Source organism: Oryctolagus cuniculus, chromosome 18, assembly GCF_051225735.1.
Source record: "Oryctolagus cuniculus isolate XC-2025 breed Fujian yellow rabbit chromosome 18, ASM5122573v1, whole genome shotgun sequence".
Lineage (NCBI taxonomy): Eukaryota > Metazoa > Chordata > Mammalia > Lagomorpha > Leporidae > Oryctolagus > Oryctolagus cuniculus.
Genome location: NC_142884.1, coordinates 64,225,364 through 64,243,717, shown reverse-complemented (window position 1 = coordinate 64,243,717; position 18,354 = coordinate 64,225,364).

Sequence of the window (18,354 nt, the reverse complement as noted above, 5' to 3'; positions counted from 1 at the left end):
AAAAGAAAATACATTTAGAAAACTCGGGGGTTTCCTCTCTATGAGCCAAATCTGGGTTGCCATTCAAAGTTTTCCTGGCTGCTTTTCCATGCGGGACAGCTGATCAATAACGCCAAGTCCAGCCTGGCTTGCTACAGGTTTCACCAGTCAGTGCTTGCAAAACCTTTGTCATTTTCTAAAAATAAAAAAGCTAAAAGTTATTGTAGAAGAAGGGGCTTTTTTTTGTCCCTTGCACAATGTGTCTTTTGTGAGGTTAATGCCATTCTGGGTTCTCCATGGCCCCGGACAATGGGGACTCTCCGCAGCCTGCAGAGACTCTGGCTTTTTTCTTTCTTGCCTTTTTTTTTTTTTTTTTTTTAAGGGAAGGATGAAACATTCCTACAGTCCAACACAACCTCTACTTTGATTAAATAAATATTTATCTTTATTGTAGCCATTGTATATTTTTACCTTCCGTTTGTCCGGTTTGTGATTATTATTTTAGATTTTTCATTTGGCAACAGTTAATCTTTTTTCTTTCCCTTTCAGTCCAAAGTACAGGGCAGTGTAAGATGTAGCTGACTGAAAGAACACTGGTAAATTCTGAATTTGTCCGTAATACATCAGGTAAGGAAAATCGCTCAGACCCTCAGGAGTGTGTTTGCTTCCTATTTATCTGTCTTCACGAATCTTCATAAATCTGTTAGTTTATTTCTTAAAGATGCGGCAGAATTAAATTTCTCCTTGTAGATCTTGAAAAATCACTTAAATACTATGTATTTATTTTCTTTGAAAATGTAAATAGTACTAGGAGTGAACTTGTAGCTTGTTTGTTATATAAAGCAGTGCGGAGGAAGTCAGTATCTCCGCTGGTAGAAGCTGTTCAGGGGGAATTCTGGACATAAATGTATTTCATGTTGCAATATAGGAAAATGTCAGCTTAATCTGGTAAATACTTATGCTAATTTTACCGAGTGAATTCGTTACAAGGAGGAGAGGTACCAAGCTTGTATGATTGAATAATGCTTAGATGATAATCCAGCATCTATATGGATTATTTTATGTACAAAATGAAGAAGGGGGACCAAGAAATTCAGAACCTTTTAGCTGGCAAGAGAGCAGAACATTTCAAGCCAATCTGTTTTTAAGGCATTTACAGTAGGGAGGGAAAGTGGGGTGTGAACTAAATATGGCATTGGTGTGTACATTTCTGTCTCTTGCTCAAATGAATGGATATATATGTATCTATATAAACACAAAGGTCCGTGCATGAAAGGGCTCCTAAATATACATGTGGATGACTTCAGATGTTTCTGCATCTGTGTGTTGGTGAATACAGAGGTGCACACCCAGATACAAGGTGTCCATAAAGGCAGGTCTGCCTGGAGCTCTGCCAGGGCTGTCTCGTTGGGGGTTCGTGTTTCCAGAGCTGTGTGAAGCCACTTCTTTGCAAACACAACGTAGCTGTGTGGGTTTAAAGATGAAGATGTGGACGGTGAATTTGAGGAAGTCTGCTCCCCTGCAATGCTGAGAATCCAGGGCTGCAGTGGGAGCAGCTGTTATTTGGTTCGAGGGCTGAAGATGTCTTGGGCCAGTCTTCAGGGGGAAGGGAGTGAGCAGGGATCTCACTTCCAAAGACCCTAGCTCTGGGCCCTGGGTTTTCTACAGAAGGGGGACTGGGGGCACAGAAACAAACAAAAAAAAGGGGGGAGAGGTGGAAGAAAAGAGCAAACCCCGCGTGGAGGCAGGCGAGGTTGAAAGGACGCCTGTCTGTACAACTAACTCTTCGCGCCGGATCTAAGAGCAGGGTTGGAGGGCGAGGAATGTGCGGGTCCCTCTTTGAATGCGCATTGTTATTCTAAGTCTATTGTATGTACGTGTTGCTGTCCTTTCATTTGCCACGACAACATATGGATTCCATAAATGCAGACATGCCGAAGTGCATCTGTCTGGGTAGTTAACACGATCCAAACATCCCTCCTCATTGCGCTAACTCCAGCGCGTTCTCGGGCTCCCTGGCTGCGCTCCGGGCCAGCCAGCCGACCCGTGCCCCAGGCTCAATGCGCCCCGCAGTCTCGACCTTTTGTGGTCTCAGCCCAGGATCCAAGGTGCCGCGCCGAATAGGCAGGCGGTGCACGGTGCCGGGGTCAGAGGCGCCGTGTGTGTGTGTGTGTGTGTGTGTGTGTGTGTGTGTGTGTACTTGCGCGCGCACGCGTGCGGGGAGAAAAGGGTTAAGCTGGCCGAGCCAGGGGAAGGGGCTGCGCTCATCCCGGCGCGAGGTGCAGCCACCGGCAGCTGTGATTTAGGGGTCAAGTCCGAGATCACCTTTTCCTGCCTCTGGAAATGGCAGAAGATGAGGCAGAGAGGGAGAAGCAAGAGAGAGTGGCAGGCAGGCAGGCGAGGCACGTGGCGCTCCATCTTTCTGCCTCCCCCACCGCAGCCCACCCACTGACCCCCAGACACACCCCACAGTGGGCTCCCTTTTGTCCTAGGGGTGATGGGTGCAGTTTTTCTGAGGGCCCCGACTTGCTGCATCCACAGCTGGTTCCTATGGTTAAACAGCTCTGCCCTGAGCAGCAACCAGCAAATCAGAAAGTTCACCCTCCATGTGCCAGGGCATGAGCAGTGGGGATCTGGGTAAACAATGCACCCCCATTTGTGAAAAACAAGGATGGCCCAGGCAGGGAGAGGGGGTTTGGATGTTGGGGCCAGCCCTTCAGAGTCCGGTCATGTCTGCCCCAGTCGTGGGCAGATGTACACAGTGGTGTCCACTACATGCAGCTTCTTGCTTTATGCTTGTGGTCTGGGTGCAGAGCTTTCTTTACTCACAGAGCTCAGAGGATACTTTTGTCAAAATATTGTTCATGCTTGAAAGATAACCAAAAACCAAATTCTGATTTATCTCTGAGCCGTTTCACCGGGAAAGGGCAAAGCGTCTAAAGTCCTCTTTTTGGTCTTGGCTCAGCGTGAAGCTGGCCAGGATGTGGGTCTCTGCCCCCAGGTGATGTCCTGGGGGCTCCAGGGGTGGGCTGGGTGCCCAGGAAGAGACTCTCACTGACAAAGAGCTTCCTGGATCCATCCCTGGCCGTGAGGTAGGGCGCACAGACCATGACAGCTCTTTTGGAAAGTTACTCCAAGAAAAAGGAGTCTGGGGTGGGACAAGAATTGGCTGGAAATGACCAAAAGAAAGAACTAGGTCCCTGGAGGACCCGAGGCAGGTGGAGGGGTGTGGTGAGCGAGGCTTCCTCGGACAGGACAGGGGTGTGTTCGGGCATGGCCGGAGCAGGCTCCGCCATGCGCTCCCTCCAGTTACCGGGGTGAGGACGAATCACCCTGATTGCAACTTCTGGTTCCAGGGCCAAGAGCAGAGCAGCCAGTTCGCACGACAGCTGAGGTCTGTCTGTGGAGTCTGGCCGCCCCCAACCCTGACAGAGACCCCAAACCGCGGAAATCAAACCAAATCGGCAGCTCGCACCTTGAGAGATTTCAGCCCCGGGGCAAGGGGGAGGGAACAAAACCCCCACCTTTTTTCTTTTGAACTCCGGATTCCTACTCTTGAGCGTTATCCCCAGTATACGGATTTCTGGATATGTTTCATCCCCTCTCCTCTCCGTTTCTCAGAAGTAAAACCTTTAAAGAATTAGCCCCAACTTGGAGCGCCAGGGTCCTTGAAAGAGTTCCAAATGATAACGCCCGCCCTTCACTTGGAATACGCGGCCGGCGCACTGTGAAAGGCAGGACAGCTAGTCAGGTCCAGCGCTGGGGGCAGATCCCCAGCTTCCTCGATTCCTTTGCAATGGAAATCTGGAATCCCGCCGTGGGGCAGCAGGCGCGGCGCCCGTGGCTCTCCCGGGTCCTGCGCCGAGGGCACCACGGGCGCGGGCTCCCCTCGCTGACCTGGTACTCTAAGTTTGCGCCACATCTAAAGCCCGGGGCGGGTGGAGGAGAGAGAGAAGTCAGCTCCTCACCCCGCAACAAAGTGAACGACTGGAGGGCAGGAGGCCCTCGGCCCGGCTGCGCTCGCGGTAGGGATTTCCAAGGGCACAACTTGGGGGAGTGATCGAGGTTTCGTCGTGGCCAGCCCCAGGCAGAAAAAGGGGAAGCCCGCGAGGCGCAGGCGGGGGCCGGGAGCGGACAACTGAGACCTGGCTCCCGTCCACCCGGCCCGGGGAGTCGGTGCCCACGGCGGCACGTGCGCTGCTGACACGCACACACGCAGGCGGGCGCTAATGGAAGAACGCGCGGCTGAGCAATCCCCCATGCCCGCGTCTCAAGCAGGCTCGGCTTGTTTAATGGCCAGGGAAGGGAGTGCCTCAGCCACCCCCTCCCCCCCCTCTTTTTTTTTTTTTTGGCTGAGAAATATTTTTAAAAATAGAAAAAGAGAAAAGAACCTATACCGCGTACATATTCTGGAGAAACGTGTGAATTTTTTTTTTTTTTTACCGAGAAATACCTAGCGCCATAATATTTCTGATTTAAGGGGCAAAGGAAATCTTTGAAGTGCAGGAAATCAGTAGGGGACGAACCAGCTTCTCCTAGTTTTGCGAGCCTCTCCTCGGAGTCAGTAATGGGATTTAAGAGAGATATTCCCAGTCCTCCCCCTCCCTCCCCCTGTATTTCGCTCTCTTCGCCCTAGAAAACACATGCAGTAACCGCCCGCACGTCTAAAGGGACAGTTTAGAGAGAAACGCGCTATGGTACCCGCATCAACTTTCTTCCTCTCTTCAAATGAAGTTGGGGGAAAAAATTACAAGGACAATTTAAGCAACAAACGACATCGAACATATTTTTCCAAAGCAAAAATTTTCCGATTCGTTTGTTTCCCATTCTTAGAAATGCAGAAAAAGGCGAACCCGATCTTCCCGCGCGCGGGCGGCACGAAATTCGGGGCCCGCGCTCGGTGAGGGCAGGGCGCAGCCCGGCGGGCCCCGAGGAGTCCCCGAGCGCGCCAGGCCTGTGCGCACGGCTGCGGCGTGGACTCGCTGGGCCCCCCGCCGGGCTGCCTGCCCTCCCAGCCGAGGTCCCCGGCGCGCCCTCGCCACCGCCTCCCTGTTTCATTCCAGAGCTCTGCGGGGCGGCAGGGACGTTCGACGCCGGGGTCCTCCGGCCCGGGTGTAGGACGCAGGCTTTTTGCGTCTGCTCGCCGGCTCCCCGGGCTGGGCGTTGTAGAGGCCAGGCGCCGGCCCCGCACCCCACCTCGTCTCGACGAACCACAGCCTCTAGACAGTTTCCCGAGGTGCTGACCGCCCCCAGCCTCCCCGAGCGCATCTCTAATGTCTGACACACCCAGCCCCATTTCGGGACCCTTGCTTCCTGCTGGCTCCTGGCTCCCGGAAAGAAGCCCGTGCGCTCCGGCCCCTGGAGACGCTGGCTGGGGCGCTCCGGCCGGCGCAGAGCCGCTGCCCTGGGACCGTGGCGCCCCTCGCAGATGCGCGCGGGGCCTGGCCCCGCGGCTCTTCGTTGGGGCGGGGAAACGGCCCCGGGGCGGAGCAATTCGATCACCCTCTTTGAGCCCCTGCGGGTGCCCAGAAAACCCACCAGGCGAGGGGCCCGACCCCTGCCGCGGCCTGGGAAGGAGTGGGCGCACAAGGGCGCAGCTGGTGGCCCGAGTCCGCACCGCCCAGGCCCCAGCACCTGACTTCCCCGCACCCGACTCCCCACCTGGGGCCGCTCGTCCTGCGCCTCCCTTCCTGCCGCCCTTACCGCGCCCCACCAGCCTGTGCTGGACCGCAGGGGCCCCACCCCCTCCCCCGCAAGACGCCGACTCGAGGGTCCTATCCCCGACTTGGGGAGGACCCTGGGCTGGAGTCTCACGCAGCCCTTCCCAGCCGAGGCCTGCGGAAGGAGGACGGTTCCAAGAGCAGAACTGGGAATGGAGACCCCCTCGGGGCTGCTCGGCTCGCCACTGAGGCGCGGCTGGCCAGGCAGCGGGCGGCCTCCAGGAGAGCCTGTGTCTGCGGGTTTGGGGCCGCACACCTCCTTTCCTGTCAGGTTGCCCCGGAAGAAAGAGGAGAGCGGGCGGGTGGGTGCCGACCCCTCTTTCCGCTGCTGGGAACGCTGCGGCAGGGAGACTCGCTCAGTGCCACACTTAAGCCCCGACGCTCGAATGCTAAAGGTTAAACTCACAGTCTTCGGGAAGGGCTTCCTGCCAAGTGGGGCAGCGGTGCGCGCTGCCTCGGGCCCTCCTCCGCCCCACCCTGGGCCCTCCAGGTACGGCCAGCATGGCCGGCTCCTGGTGCGCCTGCACTTTGGGCTGGAGAACCCCTCGGGGCTGGCTCTTGCCTGCCCCCATCTCCAAGGAACCTCTCTTCCCGGGTCTCCTCCTGTGGTTGCGCGGGTAGCTGATTGTACCTCAGTCTGCCCTTGGGCCGCCCGCGGGGGAGTTAGAGCGATCGCTTCTTAGCTGCAGAGATCAAGGTCACACAGCGAGCCACCTTTGAGAGCCCACACGTTCGCTCCTTGTCCCTTTGCTACATACACTGGGTGCCCCCCACCCCTCCCAGGCAGGTCGGCGCAGGTGAAAAACCCAAGCTGATACAACGGTCTTGGTGCCCAGCCCTGGAGGGGTCTGCCGGCAGCCCGGGGCTGGAAGGGAGCAGGTAAGGACCTGACTTTCAGGTGGAAGCTTCCAGGAAGGAATAGCCTTGGGCATGTCTGGGAGCCTGGGACCAAAGGCACCGCCCCCAGTGATGGTGAGATTCAACTCAGCACTTTCAAAGAACTAGGACACAGGAATGGGGAAGGCGCTGAGCACAGGGGCCAGGCGAGGTGGCCCCTTTCTCCTCTCATCCTCCTGTTGTGCACACACTATGTGCTTGCTGCCTGCCAGGCACTTTACATGCAGTCGCTTTCAGTTCTTCCCAGGGGCCCTGGGAAACTGATATTTGTCTCGTCTCATAGATGAGGAATGCCAGACTCAGAGAGGTTAAGTCACTTATTTAAGGTCACACAGCTAATTACGTGGTTCAGCTTGAATTAGGACCCAGGTCTGCCGGGCTTTAAAGCTATTTCTGTTCCGCCAGCTGCCTCTTGTCAGAGTGCAGAGAACCAGGAGACCCAAGGGAGGACCAGAGATACAAGTGCAGTGCCAGCAGGCTGAAGCAGGGCACGACACGTGTTCCGGGGCCGCCCTTGGGCTTTGCCTGGGTTCAGGGCTGGACGCACGGCTGGGAGACAAGTCACTGGTGGGCCCTGAGGAGCTGCTCCCAAGGGAAGAAGGGACAATGTGTGGAGCTGTTGTGGAGCCCAGGATTTGAAGTTCAGAACTGCTCATGACAGCAGAGGCTCCTACCAGCCCTTTTTATGTTTCTGTGTAAGTGTTCTTAAACTACGTCTGATGCTGAGACAAGCTCCTTGCTCCTGTGAGGCAGCAGGGCCGGCAGGAAGGGATGATCAGGTGACCAGCCACGGGTGAAAAATATTAGGAAATCCAGTAAACGGGGAATAAGGGCAGTGGCATCCCAAAGGTGGGCCTCCTGGGGGTGTCCTGGTCACATCAGTGCAGAGCAAAGATAGATAGACAGACAGACAGATAGATAGATAGATAGATAGATAGATAGATAGATAGAAAGAGCACTAGTTAGCTCTTGTACCCACTGGTTCACTCCCCAAATGGCCACCACAGCCAGGCCAGGCCAGGCTGAAGCCGGGATCCTGGAGCTCCATCCAAGTCTCCCATGTGGGTTGCAGGGGCCCAAGCACTCTGGCCATCATCCACTGCCTCCCAGGGGCATTAGCAGGGAGCTAGATCAGAAGTGGAGCAGCCGGGACTGGAACCAGTCTGCTTAACGCACTGTGCCACAACCAGCCCCAGTGGTCAGTTCGGCAAAGCCTAGGGTAGGGAAGTGTGTGTGTGGACGCAGCCCTGCGGCCCCCTCTGAACAAAAATGCCTCCCTTGCCCATCCTGAGGCTCAGCCACGGGAGAATCTCCGGCCAACGCTGGCTTGCACAGGTCTTACCAGGCGCCGGACCACTCCCTGGCGTGGCTCTGCACAGCCTGTAGGCGTGGGCCGATTTCTCCTCGCCGTGCTGAGTTGGGTTGAAGCTGTGCAAGCCCGTGTGTGTGACCGGGCAGGACCAGCCAGGCCCACGCGGAGGGGTGGCTGAAAGGCTTGTTAAGGAAGTACTTCTGACTAGGCAATCCAATTACATAATGCTGCAAGAATAACTCTGGGCTGAGAGTCATGTCCGAGTGACGTATTTCGTTAATGGAGAAGGGTATCAAATATCTATCTTTTAACCCAAGGACTGGAAGTACACTTGTGTGCACTGATTGGACCCCTACCTTTCTGCCTGCACCCCACCGCATAAGGGAGGTGGGGGTGGGAAGCACAGCAACAGTGCCTAGTTTTTCCCCCTCCTTTGTTCCCCAGGTGCATCTAAGGCCAACTTTTAATTTAGCTCCTGTCTGCCAGCTCCTAAGTCCATCCCCAGAGGCACGTCTGCCCAAATTTGTCTCACCATGTTCCCTGCTAGAAACCGATCAGGGAAGGGTGAGGGCAGAGAGGCTAGGAGGGGAAGAGAGTGAGAGGGGCTTTGGTTGTGTTTTCTGGAGGGGAGATGCCTTGTTATGTCTGCTTAGACAAGATGCGGGCTGCGGGTCTCCTGGGAGGAACCCCAGCTCGTCCAGTCGGCCTGGGACTGTCCTGGATGCAGGATTTACCCCAGGACGCCTCTCAGTGCTGAGGCAGGGAGACGGTGTGAGCGATGCTTCTCAGGGACTCTGGCCACATGTCCACGAGGACAGACAACTGTGACCGAAATCAGGTCTGTGCCTTCCACACAAAATTATTCAAACAGTGACCTAATGAGATATTTCTGTGCAGCTTCCATGGCTCCATGTCCAGGAATTTGAAGAAAAAGGCATTCACCCCACTCCCACCCCCACCCCACCCCCGACCAAAGCCTTCCAGGTGGAAAATGAGCTGAGCCATCTACCTTGCTTTTCAGCTCAAGTCTCTAGGGAGTCCCTTTCTGCTGTGCTTTGTGTGGGGGACCTCCCATAGAATTTTTTTTTAAAAAAGAACTCTGGGGGCAAGTCACTGGGACTTGTCACCTCATCTCTTCTGGCCTGGGCAGGGGTGGGTCTCGGTTCCCCTTTGTGGCACCGTGGTCAGATACTGCACCCTTCACCACACGCTGGCTGGCTCAGTCTCCTAGCATTTGCCGTTCCCTGATGCTGATAATGACAGCATCGGATCCTTTCCTTCTAACCCGCGGCCTGCCAGTCCAGCCTTCATCTAGATCCATCTGACCCAGGCCAAAAGGAGACACCGGAGGGTGTGCAGACCCGGCCCGAGACACAGGCAGCATCCAAGCCCCGATTCCCAGGCAGCCCCACCTCCCTCCCACTGAAAATCCAACTCTCTCTAACCTCCTCAGGCTGATTACAAAAGCAAACAGCTCCCCCTCTCCGGGCCCCAGTCCTTGGCTCATAAAATCGGCTTCTGAGACCTGGAACCCTGCGTGTGGAGGATGCGCAGGGAGGAGGGGGCGGGGCGAGATGGGCTCCCGCCTCCCCCAGCGGGCGCTGCCTTGATGGAGTCTATTTCCAGTCTGTTTACCTGGAAGGGCCCACGTGACCACCCCAGAAGGAAATGCTGACATCATTGTCTCTCTCCCACATGTGCGGCCTGCCTCCCAGCCAGCTCTGCCTGCCTGCCCGCCTGCCGGCCGGTAGCCACCCTCCCTCCCACATCACGCCTGCTGCCCTGAGCGCGCGTCTTTCTCACGCCACACTTGCCTTTGTTTTCTCGTTTCTTGCACACGCATGCGTTTCCCCCTGCATTTCCCCCTGCCTTCTCCAGCAAGTCTCCCTTCCTCTTTCAGTCCCTTTCAGATCTGTCCCCCACTCGAGTCTCCATGCTGTTTGAAAAAACACGCTTCTCCTTTATGGTTGAGGTTTCTAAATGGGAAAAAAATCAAAATCTAAAAAGGCTTCGGAAACCGGCCAGGCCACGGGTGGGGGGAGGGCAGAGCGCGCTGCTCCCGTTTGGCCATTCAATTTCCTGCTCCAGTGGCCTTCGAGATTTAGGGGCTGAGGGTTTGGTCAAACATGCCTTATTTATCTACAGCCTTTCTTCTCCCGGTCTGCGTCCCAGGCTTTCGTCACTGCTGCCTTCCCCGTAGCCGGACCCGAGGTCCTGGCCTGCCCTGGTGTGCAGGGAGTACGCCCAGCTTGCCTTTGCCGTCGCTCTGCTGCTGCAGGGGCAGCTGCCCGGCCCTGTTCTGTGAGGGACAGAGCTGGCTTCTCAGCAGGCGCCCAGCCAGGGACGCAGGGAGCCGGGAAAACCCTGGAGGTATCCAGGAGGGCAGCAGAGGGCAGCGCAGGTGCCTCCTGCGTGTTCATAGGCTACTTCCATGAGGAGCCATGTGGCAGGGCTCTGGGGTTCACCTGCTCCCTGGAGCTCTCCTGGTGCACATGGGCACGGAGCCAAAGCATGCAGTTTAGGAAACATGCTTAATAAAGACATGCGAGCCTTACGCTGTTGACTGACCCTCGCAGAAAGGGGGGGGGGGGATGTGGTGCCCCTGGAAAATGCTTTCAAGGCGGGCAGCAAGGTCACGAGGCCAGAGGGTGACACAACACGGGATCGAAGGGAACCCGGAGCTGCCCTTCCGCCACCCCCCCCACCCCACCCCCCCACCCCCCCCCCCCCGCCCCAAGGTTGTCTTCTCCTGGGCTTAGCTGCCTTTTAGTTTGGAGGTGGGGGAGGGGGCAGAGTGAGGTGATGAGGTCATCATTGCTCAAGTGTGAACTCAGAATCCTCACCAGTTGCAGAGGTGGGTCCCGCCCCTGTGGGAGAAAGTGGAGAGCTCGCCGGGCGTGTCGCCACTGCGTTGCCCAGAGTGTTAGAGACATGGCATGGCGAGGAAGACCTACCGAGACCTGGAGCTGGGGCTTGCCGCGTTCACAGAGGCCAGCTGAAAGGCCCCAGCACCAGCCAGGAGAGAACTCGGAGTGCGTGAGGTTGCATTCTTCCCTCCACTCAGTGAGCTCCAGTGCTGGCAGAGGGGTCTGGCCGCGGGACCTGGCCACACAGGATCTCTTTGGCACTCTCAGCCTCTAAATCCTCCTGAGACATGCCGGGAGTCTGGAACTTTCTAAATATTTTGTATACATTTTAATTTTTAACTTTCAAATGTTACAGGTCAAGGACTGGCTGTTGTGCATTTTCTATTAGGCAGATACCTGAGGACCAGTTCAATGATGTTTGTGGGTTTCAAACTCAAATCAGAGTCGTGTTGGAGGGTCCTGGTCTCATTCTTGTCACCTCGATCTCTGTAGAACCCTGAGGAATTGGGCATAGAAGACGGTGGAGGGGGAGTGCAAGTGCCACACATCCAGCTGCAGGTGTAAGATGGCTCTGTCACTGGAGTCTATGCTAGTCAGTTATCATCAATTTTTAAAAATGATTTATTTATTTATTTATCTATTTGAAAGAGAGAGAGGGAGAACGTTCTTCTAATCACTTGTTCACTGCCCAAACAGCCCTCAACAGTTGGGCTGAGCCAGGCTAAAACCAGAAGCCTGGAACTCCATCTGGGTCTCCCATGTGTGTGGCTGGGACTCAGGTACTTGGGCCAGGTACTTGCTGTCCCAGGTCCCAGGTACTCAGGTACTTGCTACCTCAGGCCCATTAGCAGGAAGCTGGATCAGAAGCAGAGTAGCCGAGACTTCAACCAGGCACTCTGATGTGGGATGTGTGTGTCCAAAGCTCTGGCTTAGCCCACTGCACACAACACCCACACCTCTGGATCACTTTATAACCATGCAGGCACCAAAATCCCATCAGCAAGACCCACTTGTTTCCGTCTCGGTACCTGTGATGAGATGGAAAGACGCGGGCAGATTTGTATTCATGGTGTGAACTGCCCCGCCTGCTTCCCTGAGCAGAGCGCCAGATGGAGTCTACCCTGAACGCATCTCCATGAATGCTCACGGTGCTAATTGGTGCTCAGTGATGTGCCCATGGCGAGGGGGGATAATGATCGTGATAATGACAATGATGACGACGATGATGGCAGTGATGACGACACTGAATTGCAAATAGTGACTCCAGGGTGAAGACAGTCCTGAGCCCAGAGACATAAGCAAGAAAGAATGAAGGAATAACCCTCAGGACTTTTACGGAGTGTTTCTCTGGGGTCGGATTAATGTTTTAAAAAGCCTAATCACTCTATTACTACTTATTAAAAGAACCAATCTCAGCTGCTGACCCTATGGGCTGGGCTAAAATGACATAACAATAACAGAAAGTGGATTGATGATTGTTTTTTTAACTATCTGTGTGTTTTTGAAAGATAGGATTTAGTTATCTACTATTTCTCTCAAAGTAAATAAGCTATCAGAGATGAGCTATTAGCAGCTGAGGACAGACTAGAAGCCAGAGATGGTGTATGCCCAGTAATATCCGAGGGAACCTCAATGTGTTTGTGCAAAGAGGGGGGGTGCATACGTTTTCCTAAAGCCATGCACAGTTTGTTTAAATTCTGCATTTTCATGACTTTTTAAATTTGAGAAGCAGACACACACACACACACACACACACGACAGTTTCCTTCTCAAGTACCTTCAATGACTAGGGCTAGGCCAGGAGCTCAATCCAGGACTCTCTTGTGGCTGGCAGGAGCCCAAGTACTTGAGCCATCATGGCTGCCTCCCAGAGTCTGCATTGGCAGGAAGCTGGCGTCAGAGGCCTGACCCAGAGCTCAAACCTGAGAACTCCAGTGTGGGAGATGAGCATCCTAACTCGTGCCTTAACCATAGGCAACCATGCCTGCCCCTTCGTGACCTTTTCTTTTTTCCTTTATTTATTTATTTATTTTTTTTTGACAGGCAGAGTTAGATAGTGAGAGAGAGAGAGAGACATAGAGAAAGGTCTTCCTTCCGTTGGTTTATCCCCATAATGGCCGCTACGGCTGGCGCGTTGCGGCCGGCGCACTGTGCCGATCCAAAGCCAGGAGCCAGGTGCTTCCTCCTGGTCTCCCATGCAGGTGCAGGGAGCAAGGAATTGGGCCACAGCAGAGAGCTGGACTGGAAGAGGGGCAACCGGGACAGAATCCGGCGCCCCAACCAGGACTAGAACCCAGGGTGCCGGCGCCACAGGCGGAGGATTAGCCTAGTGAGCCGTAGCACCGGCCGACCTTTTCTTTTTAATTTTTACTTGTGTATTTGATTTGAGAGGCAGCAAGAAAGAGAGGGAGAGTGGGGGTGGGGATGGTCTTCTATCCTCCCATCCACTGGTTCACTCCCCAAATGTATACAACCACCAGGGCTGGGCCAACCCAACGTCAAGAGCCTGGAACTCATTTTGGGTCTCCCACGTAGGTGGCAGAGAACCACGCACTCGAGCTGTCAGCTGCTGCCTTCTGGGATCGCATTAGCAGGAAGCTGGAGAGGAGTGGAGGAAGGCCTCGGACACAGGCATTTCAAGTTGTGGATGGGTACGGGGATCCAGGCATCCCAAGTGGCCATTTAACCCCTATGCCAAATACTCATCTCTTTCATGAATTTTTTTTTAATTTATTATTATTTTTTTATTTTTGACAGGTCTTTCATGAATGGTTCTTATTTTATTTTATTTTTTATTTATTTTTTTATTTTTGACAGGCAGAATGGACAGTGCGAGAGAGAGAGAGAGACAGAGAGAAAGGTCTTCCTTTGCCATTGGTTCACCCTCCAATGGCCTCCGCGGCCGGTGTGCTGTGGCCAGCGCACCGCGCTGATCCGATGGCAGGAGCCAGGTGCTTCTCCTGGTCTCCCATGGAGTGCAGGGCCCAAGCACTTGGGCCATCCTCCACTGCACTCCCTGGCCACAGCAGAGAGCTGGCCTGGAAGAGGGGCAACCGGGACAGAATCCGGCGCCCCGACTGGGACTAGAACCCGGTGTGCCAGCACCGCAAGGCGGAGGATTGGCCTGTTGAGCCACGGTGCCGGCCTCATGAATGTTTTTAAAGACCCTTAGGAGTATAGCTTCCACACTTTTTTTTGCACCAAAATGAACTTGCCTTTTAACTCCATTTTCCATGATCCTTGTGTAAAATAGAAGCAAATAAACAAAGTTGAACACATCGAAAAGTCAATAAACATAAGGAAAAACTACTTGATCTTTTGTTAAAATTAAAAATGAAACAGACCTTAAGAGAATGGAAAGATCACCAAAGTCTCGTGTTCCAGTCCTACCTCTGCCACTCCAGCCAGTCATACAATCCTCAGAGTGTCTTCTTGTCAGCTAGAAATAGCAGCACCCACCCAAGGGGTTGTTGGAGGATTGAGAGGGCAGAAACAAAGTGTCACGCACAACGCTTGGTATAGGACATGCTTCAGCAATGGTTAATAATATCCTGATGCTACTTGGTTGGCAAGGCAGAGCTGGAGTAAGAGGATCCGACCATGAACTTGCTATATGAACGAGAGGGGCTTTCGCAGAACTGAGAAGTTCTTTTTGAGTATGAAGCGTTTTTAAAAAGTTCAAGGAAAATGTGACTGGGGAAAAATGCATCATCTTCAAAATTTCTCTGCACCCCAATAAACTTATCTTTAAATCCTATTTTTCCATAAACTTTTTAAATACCTACATGTTCCAGGGCTCTAAGTTGAAATATGTTAGTTCCGGGAAACAGGATATTGAGATGAAGAAAGAAGATCAAGGATAAACTTTTTTCATGTCTGGGTCCCCCATACACACCATTCTAGCCTTAAAGTTACCAAAATACAAGGATTGCAAGGAAATGCCTTCAGGAGGGGTGCTGTGAAGATGAATAGTGCAAGATGCCACAAGTGCTGTTCAGGTGCTTGGACGTCCTCAAGAAGAAGGATCTGCAAACCCAGCAAGTCAGCAACAAAGTAGCACTCTGGCCCTTCCTAGGAAGGACAGACTCTTTCCCAGGCTACCTAGAATTTCCAGAGTGCCTTGCCCCTTTGGACTTGACAACATGACAGATTTATTTCCCCACCCATTTCCCTTGCTTTCAAAGTTACCATTTCCTCCTGTGTACCCTCTGCCCCCCATTGGTGATGGAGAAACCTGGGAACCACAGCGCTCAAGAACTTCTGCGGGGGGATTTTCAGAGGGATGTGGGTGCAGGGTTCTTAAAGGACGGTGACCAGCCAGCACAGACTTCATTTTCTAGAAATGACAGACTCCCAGCTGATCTTCTGAGCATATCTGAGCAATCAACACCCTGAATGCCAAGCACATCAGATCCATTCGTCCACACTCCAAGACCCTCTGGGGGAGGCACCGTCATTTCTTCCCCCTAAAGGAGCTCAGGTAAGCGTCCCTGCTGTTGGGCTAAAGGGATGTGTGGTTAAATCTGGACCCCAGGACGGCAGCTCAACTAATCCCCAACTTTTCTGCATGTGTTGACCAAGAGGTGGGATGGAGCAGGTTCAAGCATTTTGCTAAATAAAACACAGATTATCTTTATCATTTCCCCTCAATCTGCTGAAATCTTGTTACTCTTTCATGGAAGGAAATGAATCAGTTTGACAGGACTTGTTCTGTCAAGTGACGTGAGTTCCCAACACTGTATTCACTACAGAGTATTCTAGAAATGATTCGGCAAGCATTTTTTTTTCCAGATAAAGTTCCAGATTAGGATATTACAAACTTCCCCTTTTCTTTTTAAAAACAAAAGGATGGTTTCTGCTTTCCTTTGGTCTCCCCAACTTCTTTTTCCTTTACTTTTTATTTATTTGAAGAGCAGAGAGGCAGAGATCTTTCATCTACTGGTTCACTCCTCAAATGCCCACAACAGGCAGGGGTGGGCCAGGCCAAAGCTGGGAGCCCACAGCTCCATCCGGGTCTCCCATGTGGGCTGCAGGGATCCAAGTACTTGAACCATCACCTGCCGCCTCCCAGGGTGCCATTAGTAGGAAGTTAGAAGTGGAAGTAGAGCTGGGACTTGAACCCGGGCTCTCCCATATGAGTGTGCGTGTTTCCAGCAGAATCTTAACAGCTGTGCCAAATGGCCACCCTTTGGCCACATTCCTGAAAACAAAATGTCCTATTTTAGCCACTAATTACAAATACCCTTGTAATCAATTATATCCTTCAAAAAATTTAGTTGTAGTAGAAGTAGAAGGTGTTTCTGCTAGTGTTTAAGGTATGTTTGGGGACCATTTGGGCAAAAACAATTAGGAAGTAGTAAATAGTTGAGGCATACAACCTCTACTGTCACAAGCCTGGTCCCAGAGGCATGCCATGGATTTGGGTATTATCTGAAGAGATTTCTGAATTACATGGCTTCAAGAATAGGTAGGGCAAATTCTCACATTGTGTCAATGTGGTAAATCTCATGCAGATCAACACCACTGCTTCCCATAAACATTGGAAATGTCAGAGCCGGCCTTGTGGTGTAGGGTTGAAACTGCTGCCTGCAGTGCCATCATCCCATATGGGTGCCAGTTCGAGTCCCGGCTGCTCCACTTCCAAACCAGCTTCCTGCTCGTGTGCCCTGGAAAGCAGTGGAAGGTGGTCCACATGTTTGGGTCCCTGCACCCATGTGAGAGACCTGGATGAAACCCCTGGATCCTGGCTTCAGTGTGGCCCAATCCTTGGAGGTCCCTCCACCCCTGGATCCTCCACTTACTCACGTCTCCCCGGCGCATTGCCCATGGCCTACCTCCACCACTGCCGTCTGCCTTTATCCCACTTCCCTGCGGAAACCTACCCCTGCTCTCTTTGTTTTTATTAGACACCACCACTTCCGGTGACTCTCCCACCTGTTTGATGGACTGCCCCTTCCCACTCACGACCAGACTCACTGAAGAACCCTGCGAGTGCGTTCCCCAGCTGCGTCTGGACAACTCCAGCGCCGGAGATGGCTCCGGCGCTTCGGGAAGAATGGTCATTATGTGGAGCCTGAATCGCCCTTTTTGTGGCAGCCCGTGACTCCTAGCATCAGGCCGCACAGAGCAAGCTTGGTTCCCTGGTGCAGACACCCTTTTTCCTGTGCCGTCCACCTCTCTCTGATCTTTCTGAGCTAGGAACTGCCACTTCCTGCAACTGCGCTTCGCATGACCTGGTTCTGAGTCCCTGTGCCTTCCTGTTGCGAGTCTGACGCTGTTCTTAAAGGGCCGTGGCCCAAGAGGAAATGTCAGTGGCCCACGTCTGCTCGCTCCACCACAGCGGCCTGGCTTCTCACTTCTTCCACATTCCTCCATACACTCGAGGACCTCCAAGACGCAGCGTGCAGAGTGGCTGGCACAGCTTCTGCTTTGGGGTGACCCGCCAAGCTTGAGGTCAGAGACTGAATGTTTGTGCTTCACCCCAGGAGAGCCCTCACCACGAGCCACTGATATTTTGTGCAGCAGCCCAAGCTATCTCAGCTACTTTATTTATTTAAGATTTATTTAGTAATTTGAAAGGCAGAATTACAGAGAGAGAGAGAGACAGAGATCTTCCATCTGAAGCCAGGAGCCAGGAGCTTCGTCTGGGTCTCCCACATGGGTGGCAGGAGCCCAAGCACTTGGGTCATCTTCTGCAGTCTTTCCCAGGTGCATTAGCAGGGCATTGCATCGGAAGTGGAGCAGCTGGGACTAGAACTGGTGCCCATATGGAATGGCCAGTTGTTGCAGGTGGATGCTTAACCTGCTGCACCTCTGTATGTAATTCTGATTTTCAAATAAGTAAATAAATAAATAAATAATTTTTTTAAAAAATAAGAGGCCAAAACCTTAATGTCCCAGCACAGAATGACTGTCCTCCACATTGGCACCAATTAGTCAGCCAATACTAACAAACTCATTCTTCTTCATTCCCATGAGATAAATGGTCAAACCATCAATTTACTATAGGGGTACTTCAAAAAGTTCGTGGAAAAATGGAATTAAAAGTGGGAGCTGATTTTGGTGCAAAAAATCTGGGGGTGCAATTTTTCTCATAACACCTGGAAAATGCATATTATGAAAAAAACTGCATGGATTTTAAAATCAAGTTTTCCACCAGAATAAGTTCAGGCTTTCAGTTCCATGTTCCATGAACTTTTGGAAGTACTCTCATATATATTACCAAACATCTTGCTAAACTCGACCCATTCTTTGTCTTCTACATTTCCCTGACTGACTGGTACATGTCAACCCTGTTCATGAAGGTAGCAAAGTGTTCTCATGGGTCATGCCATTGACACACGTGTCCACCATCTGTGGTCAAGCAATGGGCTTCAGTGTGCAGAGGCCACTGTTTTCTGTGGCCCTGTTTTCCACGTCTTTGCCGTGGCATAATGACCTGTAATTATATGTGTTGTCATCCACCTGTTGGCCCTAGCACCAGATAAAGAGCTGTTGGACTTCCCGGTTATATGTCAGATGCCTCTGAATATCTCAGAGTTAGTGCAGTATTCTACTCAGCAGCTTCTCTTTTGAATGA